Genomic DNA, 12,058 nt, shown 5'->3' with positions numbered 1-12,058 from the left:
AATTATCCAATTCCACGTGCTCGTATGACGTAATTTTAAGTCGAAATTGTTTAAAAGTTGGTAAAATTACTAGAAAAGACTGGAAAAACATAAATTACACGAAAAAATTATATTATTGCGCTACATGCGCACGCGCGCGTAAGAAAATTGCGCACGCGTGGGAATTTTTGAAATGCTTAAAATGACCTGAAACGCGTAGAAAGTTGATTAGAAATTAAATTTTCATATTTCGAAATTTTAAACGCGCATGCGCGCGTAACTTTCTGTGAACCATGCCATTTTTAATCCATAGAAAGTTTGCCCTTGCTATAACTTAAACTTTCACGAAGTTTCAATAAAAAATGACTTTTGGTTTTCAATATATGATCAATCATTGAAATTCATTAAATCGCGCGTAACTTACGCTGCGCAACTCCAAAATCGTCGAAAAGCTTGGCTGCACATCTACAGCTATAGGTCAATCTTATGACAAAGTTATACAATCTTATGTTGGCCAGAATTAGAGATATGCTGCGAACAAAATTCGGGGAAAGAAAGAAGAATATCGAAAAAAAAAAAAAAAAAGATCCTGACAATAACAAGGGGTTATCCGCCAAGTGCGGATAACCAATTATCATCTTTCACTGAATGAAATTATTTGTTCCATTGCACGAATATGAAACATTTGTTTTATAAAACACTACTTTTAACGAGATTTAAACAATTTAAAAAGGCAGTTAGTGGTCAATTTTGGACACGGAACAATTATAGACGGCGCACAATACAGGTTCATTGAACATGATCAATCAACAACAGTCTAGTGTCATCTCATATGGTTGCTCACTATGTAGCAAAAATAAACGTACGAACGAAATTGTAGTACTAGCAAATAACGACATTGCACTCTCTTTGTACAAAATTAACCAATCAAATGCCAAGGATACACTCAGGTGTGTTAAGATATATGCAAAACAAATCTGTTTTGATACCTCGTGATGATTTTATTAAACAACCTTTGTTCAGTGTAAGTTTGAAGTGGTCAGACTGAACTAACGGCCGGAATTGACAAAGATAAAAATAACCAGTATTTTGAGATAATATTATAGCCATTGCCATAGATAAATAAGCCAGTGTTGCAAGATTACTATGACCATAATAGCAAGATAAGCATTTCTAATTTGTGAAATGATTGTTGTATTACTAAAGATAAAAATATTGACAAGTACATTTATATTAATTAGGCATAAATGATCAAATATTGTTAACAATTGTCCCTATGAGAAAAAGATAAGATGCACTATAATAGAAAGTTTAGCATTAACAAAATACTGGAATTACAAAAGTACAGATTTATAGTTTTTTAGGCCAACTTAAATAATAAGTTAGATACAGTAGATGTTACTTTAATTTATTGTTTTATTTATTTTATATCTAATATGGTTTAATCCATGCAACTCAAGTTAAATTGATTTTATCTTACATATTTCAATCATATAGTAGTTGGACAATTGGCTATAAAAGAGTACTGTAAAAATGTTTTATCTCCTATTACTTATCTTATTTATGTTAGAGTTATGATATTAATAAGAAAGAGGTTTACATAGTAAGTTTAATAAATGATATCACAAATACATGGTACAGGAAAATATTGATTTGATAGTATTATATTATCAGTTTACCTTATCATTTCATTTAAACGTTTTATTGTGGAAAGATATTTTTTTTTTCTAATGTTCGTTCTTAACTATCTCCTATCCCAATATTTTCTATCCAGGTTTTCAAACATTTACATAGTAGGCCTATGTCATGTAGATTTACTGTCAAGACAACCAGCTGTACAGTTTCCTATGAACAGTTAACTCTTAACTCCCAAGAACAAAACCAGACAATAACAACAAGGCTGTAGCAAGAGGTTAAAAAAACAGACGAAGCAAAGTAAATATAATTATTAATATAAAATATGACGATCTGTGCTGGGGAATTGGGGTGGGTGTTGAAACTCGTCTTCCTCATGCTGGCTACGATACAGAACAACTATCCTTGAACAGTTAGTTTGGCAGTTTTTGTTGGTGGGAGTAATTGTTCTGAAGCAGTTGTCCAGGTACAGTTATCCTGGTTAATTGTCTTTGGGATAGTAATACTTGGGTAATTGTCCCAAGGGATAGTAATCTTTGGGTAAATGTCCTAGAAGATAGTTATCCAGTGGTAATTGTCCTAAGGAATGGTTATCCTGGGGAAAATGTCCTAAAGGATAGTTATCCTGGAGTAAAAGTCCTAAGAGATAGTTTATCCTGGGGAAAATGCCATGGTATAATTATCCTGGAATGGTGGGATAGGAGGATAGTTAGCCTTGGGTAATGTCCTAGGGGATAGTTATCCTTCCGTAATGTCCTAGGGGATAGTTATACCTGGGGTAATGTCCTAAGGGGTAGTTATACCTGGGATAATGTCCTATGAGATAGTTAACCTTGCATAATGTCCTAGGAGATAGTTAACCTTGCGTAATGTCCTAGGGGATAGTTAACCTTGCGTAATGTCCTACGGAATAGTTAACCATGCGTAATGTCCTAGAGGATAGTCAACCTTGTGTAATATCCTAAGGGGATAGTTATACCTTGCGTAATGTCCTAGGGGATAGTTAACCTTGCGTAATGTCATAAGTGGATAGTTAACCTTGCTTAATGTCCTAAGTGGATAGTTATACCTGGGCCCGCGTAATATCCTAAGGGGATAGTTATATCTTGCGGAATGTCCTAGGGGATAGTTATACCTGGGGTAATGTCCTAGGGGATAGTTAACCTTGCGTAATGTCCTAGGGGATAGTTAACCTTGTGTAATGTCCTAAGAGGATAGTTATACCTGGGGTAATTAATGTCCTAGGGGATAGTTAACCTTGCGTAATGTCCTAGGGGATAGTTAACCTTGCGTAATGTCCTAGGGGATAGTTAACCTTGTGTAATGTCCTAAGAGGATAGTTATACCTGGGGTAATTTCCTAGGGGATAGTTAACCTTGCGTAATGTCCTAGGGGATAGTTAACCTTGCGTAATGTCCTAGGGGATAGTTAACCTTGTGTAATGTCCTAGGGGATAGTTAACCTTGTGTAATGTCTTAAGAGGATAGTTATACCTGGGGTAATGTCCTAGGGGATAGTTAACCTTGCGTAATGTCCTAGGGGATAGTTAACCTTGTGTAATGTCCTAGGGGATAGTTAACCTTGTGTAATGTCCTAGGGGATAGTTAACCTTGTGTAATGTCCTAAGAGGATAGTTATACCTGGGGTAATTTCCTAGGGGATAGTTAACCTTGCGTAATGTCCTAGGGGATAGTTAACCTTGTGTAATGTCCTAGGGGATAGTTAACCTTGGGTAATGTCCTAGGGGATAGTTAACCTTGGGTTAAGTCGTAGGGAATAGTTATCCTTCCGTAATGTCCTAGGGGATAGTTAACCTTGGGTAATGTCCTAGGGGATAGTTAACCTTGGGTTAAGTCGTAGGGAATAGTTATCCTTCCGTAATGTCCTAGGGGATAGTTAACCTTGGGTAATGTCCTAGGGGATAGTTAACCTTGGGTAATGTCGTAGGGGATAGTTAACCTTGGGTTAAGTCGTAGGGAATAGTTATCCTTCCGTAATGTCCTAGGGGATAGTTAACCTTGGGTAATGTCCTAGGGGATAGTTAACCTTGGGTAATGTCCTAGAGGATAGTTAACCTTGGGTAATGTCCTAGGGGATAGTTAACCTTGGGTTAAGTCGTAGGGAATAGTTATCCTTCCGTAATGTCCTAGGGGATAGTTAACCTTGGGTAATGTCCTAGGGGATAGTTAACCTTGGGTAATGTCCTAGAGGATAGTTATCCTTCCGTAATGTCCTAGGGGATAGTTATCCTTCCGTAATGTCCTAGGGGATAGTTAACCTTGGGTAATGTCCTAGGGGATAGTTAACCTTGGGTAATGTCCTAGGGGATAGTTAACCTTGGGTAAGGGGATAGGTATACCTGGGGTAATTGCAAGGTAAATAACCTAGCAATAGTTATCCTGGGATAAGGGATAGTGTTGTAGGGGATAGTTATCCTTGGGTAATTAAATGTCCCAAAGGGATATGCCTGGTAATCCTGGAGTAATGTCGTAGGGGATAGTTATCCCTGGGTAATGTCCTAAGGCGATATGCCTGGTAATCCTGGGGTAATGTTCTAGGGGATAGTTATCCTTGTGTATTTTCCTAAGTGGGTAGTAATCCTGGGATAATGTCCTAAGGAGATAGTTATCCTGAGTAAAGTCATAAGGAGATAGTTATCCTGTGGTAATGTCCTAGGAGAAAGTTATCTTATGTTAATTTCCTTAAGGGATGGTTATCCTGGGTAATGTCCTAAAGTATAGTTATCCCAGATTGATGTCCTAGGGGATAGTTAACTTGGGTAATGTCTTAAGGGATAGTTAACCTTAGGTAATGTCCTAAGGGGATAGGTATACCTGGGGTAATTGCATGGTCCTAGCGATAGTTATCCTGGGACAGGGGATAATGTTCTAGGGGACAGGTATCCTTGGGTAATTCCCTAAGGGCATTGCAATCCTTGGATATTATCCTATATGAGATAGTTATCCTGGGTAAAGTCCAGGTGATAGTTATCATGGGATAATGTCCTAGGGGACATTTATCCTTAATTTATGTCCTAGAGGATAGTTTTCCTTGGGTAATGTCCAAGCAGATAGTTATACCTGGGATAATTGCAATGTAATTGTCCTAGTGGATAGTTGTCCATGAGATGAAGGATCAATGATGAGCTTTATTAATTAATTAAGTAAATTAAAGTTCGAGCTTTCAGATAAAATCAAAGCATTTATTTTTGTTACTTGATTTAAATATGAATACACATCTGATTCAATAGATAAATGTAGCTGTATTGTGAGTAATTACACTAGCCACCTCACCTATGTTGCATGTCACTTTTTAAGTAGGCCACCTATCCAATAATCTTTTTGAAAATTTGTTCATGTTTGTACCAATAGTTTTATTTTGTTTAGCTTCATTTAGTTACAAAGATATCTAAACACACGCTATGTGCTGAATGATCTAAAGTTTTTTGAAACAGCCAGTCAATTAGAAATGAAGAAACACTCGACGAATGAGATCACAGATCACAGCTGTTTACTTCGTATTGCAAAGATTTTCCATGCTGTTCGCTCCCTGCCCTAGTTTCTGCGCTATTCACAAGCTATTGATGAATTAACCCTGCCAGTTACCCCCCTCTGCTCTGGACACATTCTTCTATTGAACTTCCACCTTTATAAATTATCTACTTTGATGCACCCTTGTTTTTTCTTCCTTTTATCTTTCACGTTTTTGTCTTACTGTTGAAAAGCTATCCAAGTGTTTGAGAATCTAGGTTATTTATTTAACCCAATTCTGTATATAACCAGATGGCCATCTAACTCAGCTGGACGTTCCATCCCATTGACGGCCGGAAATCTATATGCGAATGATTTAGTAATAAATGCATTGTTAGTCATGTGATCAGATCATGTGACCATGTACTATTTTATACAAGAATTTACCCATTAATATCTAGGTTATTGGGCTACTGTTAAAACTCGGATAAAATTACTTCTGAAAATGAAAAAGCTTAATCTAAGCAGTTAACAATATGATGTAAATTATTTTATCGTGATGGAAAATATGTCTGGAAGGCAAATAAGGTTAGAACACCTGAACTCTACCTAACCTGATTTCCAACAGTGATGAGAAGAAAACTGCTTAAATATCTGTCTGACATTTGACATTGAATTACATTAGATGAATGTGATTGCGCTAAACTTAATTTGTTGTTTATTTTCAGTGTGAATGTAATAATAGTTGTCCAGAAAAATTAAAATTAATAATGCTTAAATGCAAAGCATTCATCTAGTTGTATTGATGCTTTTACTATTATTTTAAGCTTTATTCATTTACATCAAGTCAAAATTTTTAGCAATAGTTTTTATTGAACAGTCTGAATATTATATTATTGATGTATAGATTACAGGTTGGTTTTCCATGGCACATCATTGTTACTTTTTCTATGTTGTACATAATTTTGTCTATGAATGCAATTCATTTAGCCTTTGCTGATTTTTGTATAATATAATATATATAAATTCACATACATTTTGTTTTTTTTTTAATCTGGTTGTAAATGTCTAAATTATAGTTTATGACTATTAGGCATATTGATATTAAGCAACAATGCCTATCAATATTATTGCTTTTATGTAACCTAACTTCTTATTGTATATACTCTTTTGTAAATCTCTTTACTTTGTCTAAAAATTGTCTAAACCGTGAGAAAAATATCACAAAACCCAAAAGGAATATTTATCATGTGAAATATCTATTTGAACAAAATAATGTTATCCATTTTTCTTTGTTCATAGATAATAAAAAAAAACACAATTAACACTTGCCTTTACACTTTTTAGCACCAAAGGATAACACAGTACATCAGATGTGGATAAAGAAAACTTCAAACATGTATTACAATTTATACGGGAAGTAATTTCTATCATTGCTCTGTTTACTAGAGGCAGAAACAAGACAAATTTGAAATAACCGGTAACATGTAACACTCAAATAAACATAACAGTTCTAGAATAAATGAAATGCAGTGGACGTGCTGATTAACATGCTTGCATTCCAATCCCAAGGTCCGGGGTTCAATCACATGATTTACTCCACTTCCTAAAATGAGACTTGTAGTAGTTTTAGTACACTTTGTCGTTTCTGTTTGCTGTTAAAAAGGGGGAAACATGCCTTTTATAAAACAATTCAACTACATTTAAACTAGTTATTTGTGCGCCAAAATATACACACTAATATATATTGTAGACAAATAAATAAGATTCATACTAAAAAATTAGAAATGATTATGCTATTTGGAGGACGGCGATGACAATACCATTAAACAATAGGGTGGTCAACAGATTTTCTTCTTTTCATAATTGTATCCTCTCTGCAGAGTAAGAGGGCTATTGCCGGTTTATCCAGGTAAAGCAGGCACGATATAGACTATTAATTTGTATTTTTACATTTAAAAATAAATAAAATTCAATCAATTATAAAAATGTTTGTATCACAATCTCTGGAGGAAATGAAATGCTGCCCTTATAGACATATTGCCCTACTAATCCATATGTATATAGGGTCAATTATGTATTAGAAAAACGCAATCTGTATTACCCGTTATCAGCAACATTGAACCTACAATCAACAACCCCTTGACCCTTTAAAAAGCTTTTCTTTCAGGACCTAACACCAGTATCAAAATGTGAAGATAACGCAGTCTGGAACAATATGTAATGTCAAATAGCCTTTTGTTGCTCCGCTTCCATCCATGTATCTTATCATATAATGTCAACAGATATCGTACCTATGTTCTATTACCTGACCAAATTACGAACAATGAGCAGCACAATTAGATGATAAATAATGTAGATTGCACCAAATAAATGGCAATTGACATTTCAAGCACCCACACAATGTAGGATTGATAAATCAAGTTATCTGTAATGTAAAAAAGAGTTAGATAGAAGAATCAGGTGATATTATACCCTGAAAATGTAAACAAAATATTCCTCAAGTTTTTGTTTACTATTATTTTAATTAATTTCTTTTGGTTTGATTAAGTTTAAGTTTCATTAATAAAGATTGATTTAAGCAAGTCCTGTGATGACAAAAAATACTCATATCCAATTGATGAATATATTATATCTATCTTTAAAAATTGTTACTGGATGTAGCTGGGGCAATTTCTTTCTGTTTAAACTTTTAAACTAAAATCAGTAAAATGTTTAAATCAATTATTAAATGTTTAGCGCTGTTTAGAACTTCTTAACAAAGGTTTTACTCATCAGTAGGCCTATTTTGTACTTAAAAAGTATAATATAATAGTCCTTTATGCTCAAAGCATAAAAATACTTGTGTACTTTTGTTGATATGGGTTTCACTGTTTCAAGAAACCTCTGGTCTTATTAATAAACAAAATTTAGCAAATAAACTGCGGCCAACATGAATATTAATTTCTCGAGAATAATTGTATTAAAAATGTTTGATAGCCACAAAGCCTGCATTATGCTTAGTTTTTTCACTCAGGTGCGCCCCAGATTTATACCGTCAGCGAATGACCTTCATTATGAATACAAACTAATATTCATGACTAAATTTGTATCAATTGATTGCATAAATATCACCATCAATATATAAATACCAGTATAAAGTGATTTCACTTTAATACACAGAATTTTAAATTAGAATTTCTCTTTGATTTGATTCATTCCAGAACAATAGTTATAATTGAATTCAACAAAACCAACAGTAAACTAATATTTGAATAGAATAATAATCTAAAATATTCCTCTTTAATTATTTATTTGATTACAGATCATATTGGTTATTACACATTTGTAAATCACTGTTATTGTATCTCAATGTCAATATCTTTTTACAGATTATTTTAATCCTTGTGGTTACATCCAATTGATGTAGGATGCTTTTTTTTTATTCAACGAACATAGAACATTTAATATTTGTTTTATGACATACTTTTATTCAATTAATCCATCTTGAATTATCATCCAATTTGATTGGTTAATTACACACCACTTCATTCATTATTTTGCACTAATAAATGACACGTGATGCGTAATTAACCAATCAAATGGCGAGAATACAAGATTACCATTTTCAATTATAAATATTGAGAATTTAAAATTCTAGTGACGAAAGTTACCTATTTAAAAAAAAAAAAAATAACTGTTGAATTGGGTTTTGTTTAACAGTTCAGGCAAAATGAAACGATAGTTTTCACAAATTTCACTTATTTCTATGGGTCTTATAGGCTCCATAAAGTGGGTACCAAGTGGAGAATTGACAAGAGACATCTGCCTTATAGGCTAAGTCCTAAATTGTCCATAAATGCGCAGGCCCCTACTTTTGCATTATGAAATTGTGTTATTGGCCAATACTTGATAATAAAATGATCGTACCATAACGTTACGGCGTAAAGTTTGTGAAACACCACAAGGAGAATGATGGTGACATGCTGCAGTCTGCTTACACTTGCTAATAGATATCACGGTATTTATTTTACAAGATATCGTATACAATTATTGACCAAGGTATTGTTATCGTTGACCCCTGCTAGTATTCTTCTTATTGTCCGGAATGGATTATACTGCTCATCTGAGATAAAACTGAATTGTGTAACTATTTGTAATTTTGTATAGATAAAGATTGAAAGATGTGATGTGAGGCAATACCCACGTCTACACAGACCGTTAATTTAAAAATTTTAGACAAAATTGTTGTTTTTTGAAATAATACTAATAAGTAATAAATACATAGGCAACCCAAACAATGAAAAACACACATTAGGCCTACACATAAAGATTTTTTGACATTACCAGACTTCCAAGGGGAAGGGAGATGATGTCTAAATATTGTCTATGGAGCTTGCATATTCACACAGAAATCTAAACAAATTTGTTTTCGCTTTTATGGAGATTCTTAAAAATTATCCTTATTTGAAGATGCTTATAATATTAACCTCAACAAGGTCTATAATGAAATTACATCAGAATCATTTACAAGTCCCTTGAGTGGTGGGTTTTTATTGGAGACATGAGATATTGTTATCGTCAACTGCTTTGTTGATCAAAGAGTTGAAGATTATTTATAATCAGGTAAATAGCCATTAGAAAAGCTTTTTGTTTGATCTATATACTCATTTTGTTGTCATATTACTGCTTGTTTATTCTTTTCAATTGTTGGACAAAGCGATTCAATATAGTCATGTTCAAACAAGTTCTTCAGTATTCTATTGAATTAACTCTAACATACCTGTTATTTATAGACACATCACAAACCAGTGTACACACCTACTCATGTGAAAATACAGTATCTAGGCCTATTGACATAGTATTAACGTATACAAAGAATGTCTAAAAAATATTTGGGAAGAAACCAGCAAAAGAACATACATCTATCCTGTTTAGAATATTTAAAATATCACTTATCGACTAGTCAACAAAGTAAAAAATTGATGTGGACTGATCAACTACTCTTACGACAAGGATGAAAAATGTAATATATATCAATTTTCTGGTGCTTACAATTGATGGACTCGCCATACCACGTCGAGGGTTGCTATCCAGTCACATTTGAAAAATACCAATTGAATCTCATTCTTACAGATTTCCTCATCTCTATCGTTTCAAATAATTAATTAAATGTTAGTATATTACCGGACAGTTTAGAATGTTCTCTGCCTGATATTTTTATATATATATAATATATATCAAAAGGCAAATTACTGAAAAAATGACAATGCTGTAGGTATCAGTCGCTGGATCTGCTGGAAATACAAATAAAATGATCAAAAAGTTAAAATCAAACAATAAAGTAAAACAGCCAAAAAATGTGCAGAGCTTTTGGACAACATTTATCACTCTTCATTAGTGCTAGTGTATTCCATATATATATATATATATATAAACAAATCAGGCAAAGAACATTAATTCTAAACCGCCCGGTGATATACTGAAATTTAATTAATTAATTTGAAACGATAAAGATGAGGAAATCTGGGAGAATGAGAAAAAGTTCCCCCAACCGAAACTCGAACTCGGACCGCCTGCTTGATATGCAAATGTCCTAACCATTAGACCACTTTCATGGTATTGTTCGAACTCGATTGGATAGCGACTCTTTAACATTCTCGGCGTGGTACGGCGGAACAGCACTAGTCCTCAGTTGTACGCACGCGCACCAGAGATCAAATTGATACGCCCTTATCTTACAGTATTTTTATTCACGAGGCGGGATCTCCGAAGAGATACTTTTATATATAAACAAATCAGGCAAAGAACATTAATTTAAACTGCCCGGTGATATACTGAAATTTAATTAATTAATTTGAAACGATAAAGATGAGGAAATCTGGGATAATGAGAAAAAGTCGCACCAACCGAGACTCGAACTCGAACCGCCTGCTTGATATGCAGATGTCCTAACCATTAGACCACTGGGGCTTTCATGGTATTGTTCGAACTCGATTGGATAGCGACTCTATATATATATATCAATTTGATCTCTGTTGCGCGTGAGTACAACTGAGGACTAGTGCTGTTCCGCCGTACCACGCCGAGAATGAAAAGAGTCGCTATTCAATCGAGTTTGAACAATACCATAAAAGCCCCAGTGGTCTAATGGTTAGGGCAACTGCATATCAAGCAGATGGTCCGAGTTCGAGTCTCGGTTCGAGTTCGAGTCTCGGTTCGAGTTATCTTTATCATTTCAAATTAATTAATTAAATTTCAGTATATCACCGGGCGGTTTAGAATTAAAGAAAAAGTCGCCCCAACAGAGACTCGAACTCGGACCGCCTGCTTGATATGCAGATGTCCTATATATAAATCCAAAGGCAAATTACTAAAAAAATGACAAAGCGGTGGGTATCAGTGGCTGGATCTCAATGGAGATACAAAAAAAAACCGAAAAGCTAAATCAAAACGATAAAGTATTAATTAATTTCAAAAAGAGTCAAATTGTCTGTCAGACATGGGGTTTTTGGTAAACCGTTTATTTGTGTTTTTATAAGTGAAATAATAATGGTTTTTGTTTTTTTTCTACAGAAGTGAGTAACGTTTTTCATCTTTTTTGGTAGTTTATGTAATGGAACTGTAACAGCTGGTGAAAGTGCTAAATAAATAGCACACTCAAAAGTTATATTACCAATAATAGCTAACTTTCGCCTTATCATGACTGTATTTTTTCAGAAGTGGGCTGACCATTGCTTGTGTCTCGAAATAACCATCATACTGTTAATTACCGTCCTCTTGGATTACTGTCCGGATCGTCGACAGAATACAATATAAGCGCAATACTGGTATTAATTTCTATTACTAAACTGCATGTAAACACAATTACCGGTAAACATACAATATGTTAATATCATACTGAAAGAGAAATGCACAGTTGGATATTACCACTGATTAATACAAAATGATTTAACCATCATTATTGTGGCGAGAGAGGAAATGGAATTTGGCTC

The sequence above is a fragment of the Antedon mediterranea genome, chromosome 5 (assembly GCF_964355755.1).
Source record: "Antedon mediterranea chromosome 5, ecAntMedi1.1, whole genome shotgun sequence".
Classification (NCBI taxonomy): Eukaryota; Metazoa; Echinodermata; class Crinoidea; order Comatulida; family Antedonidae; genus Antedon; species Antedon mediterranea.
This window is presented reverse-complemented; position numbering follows the sequence as displayed.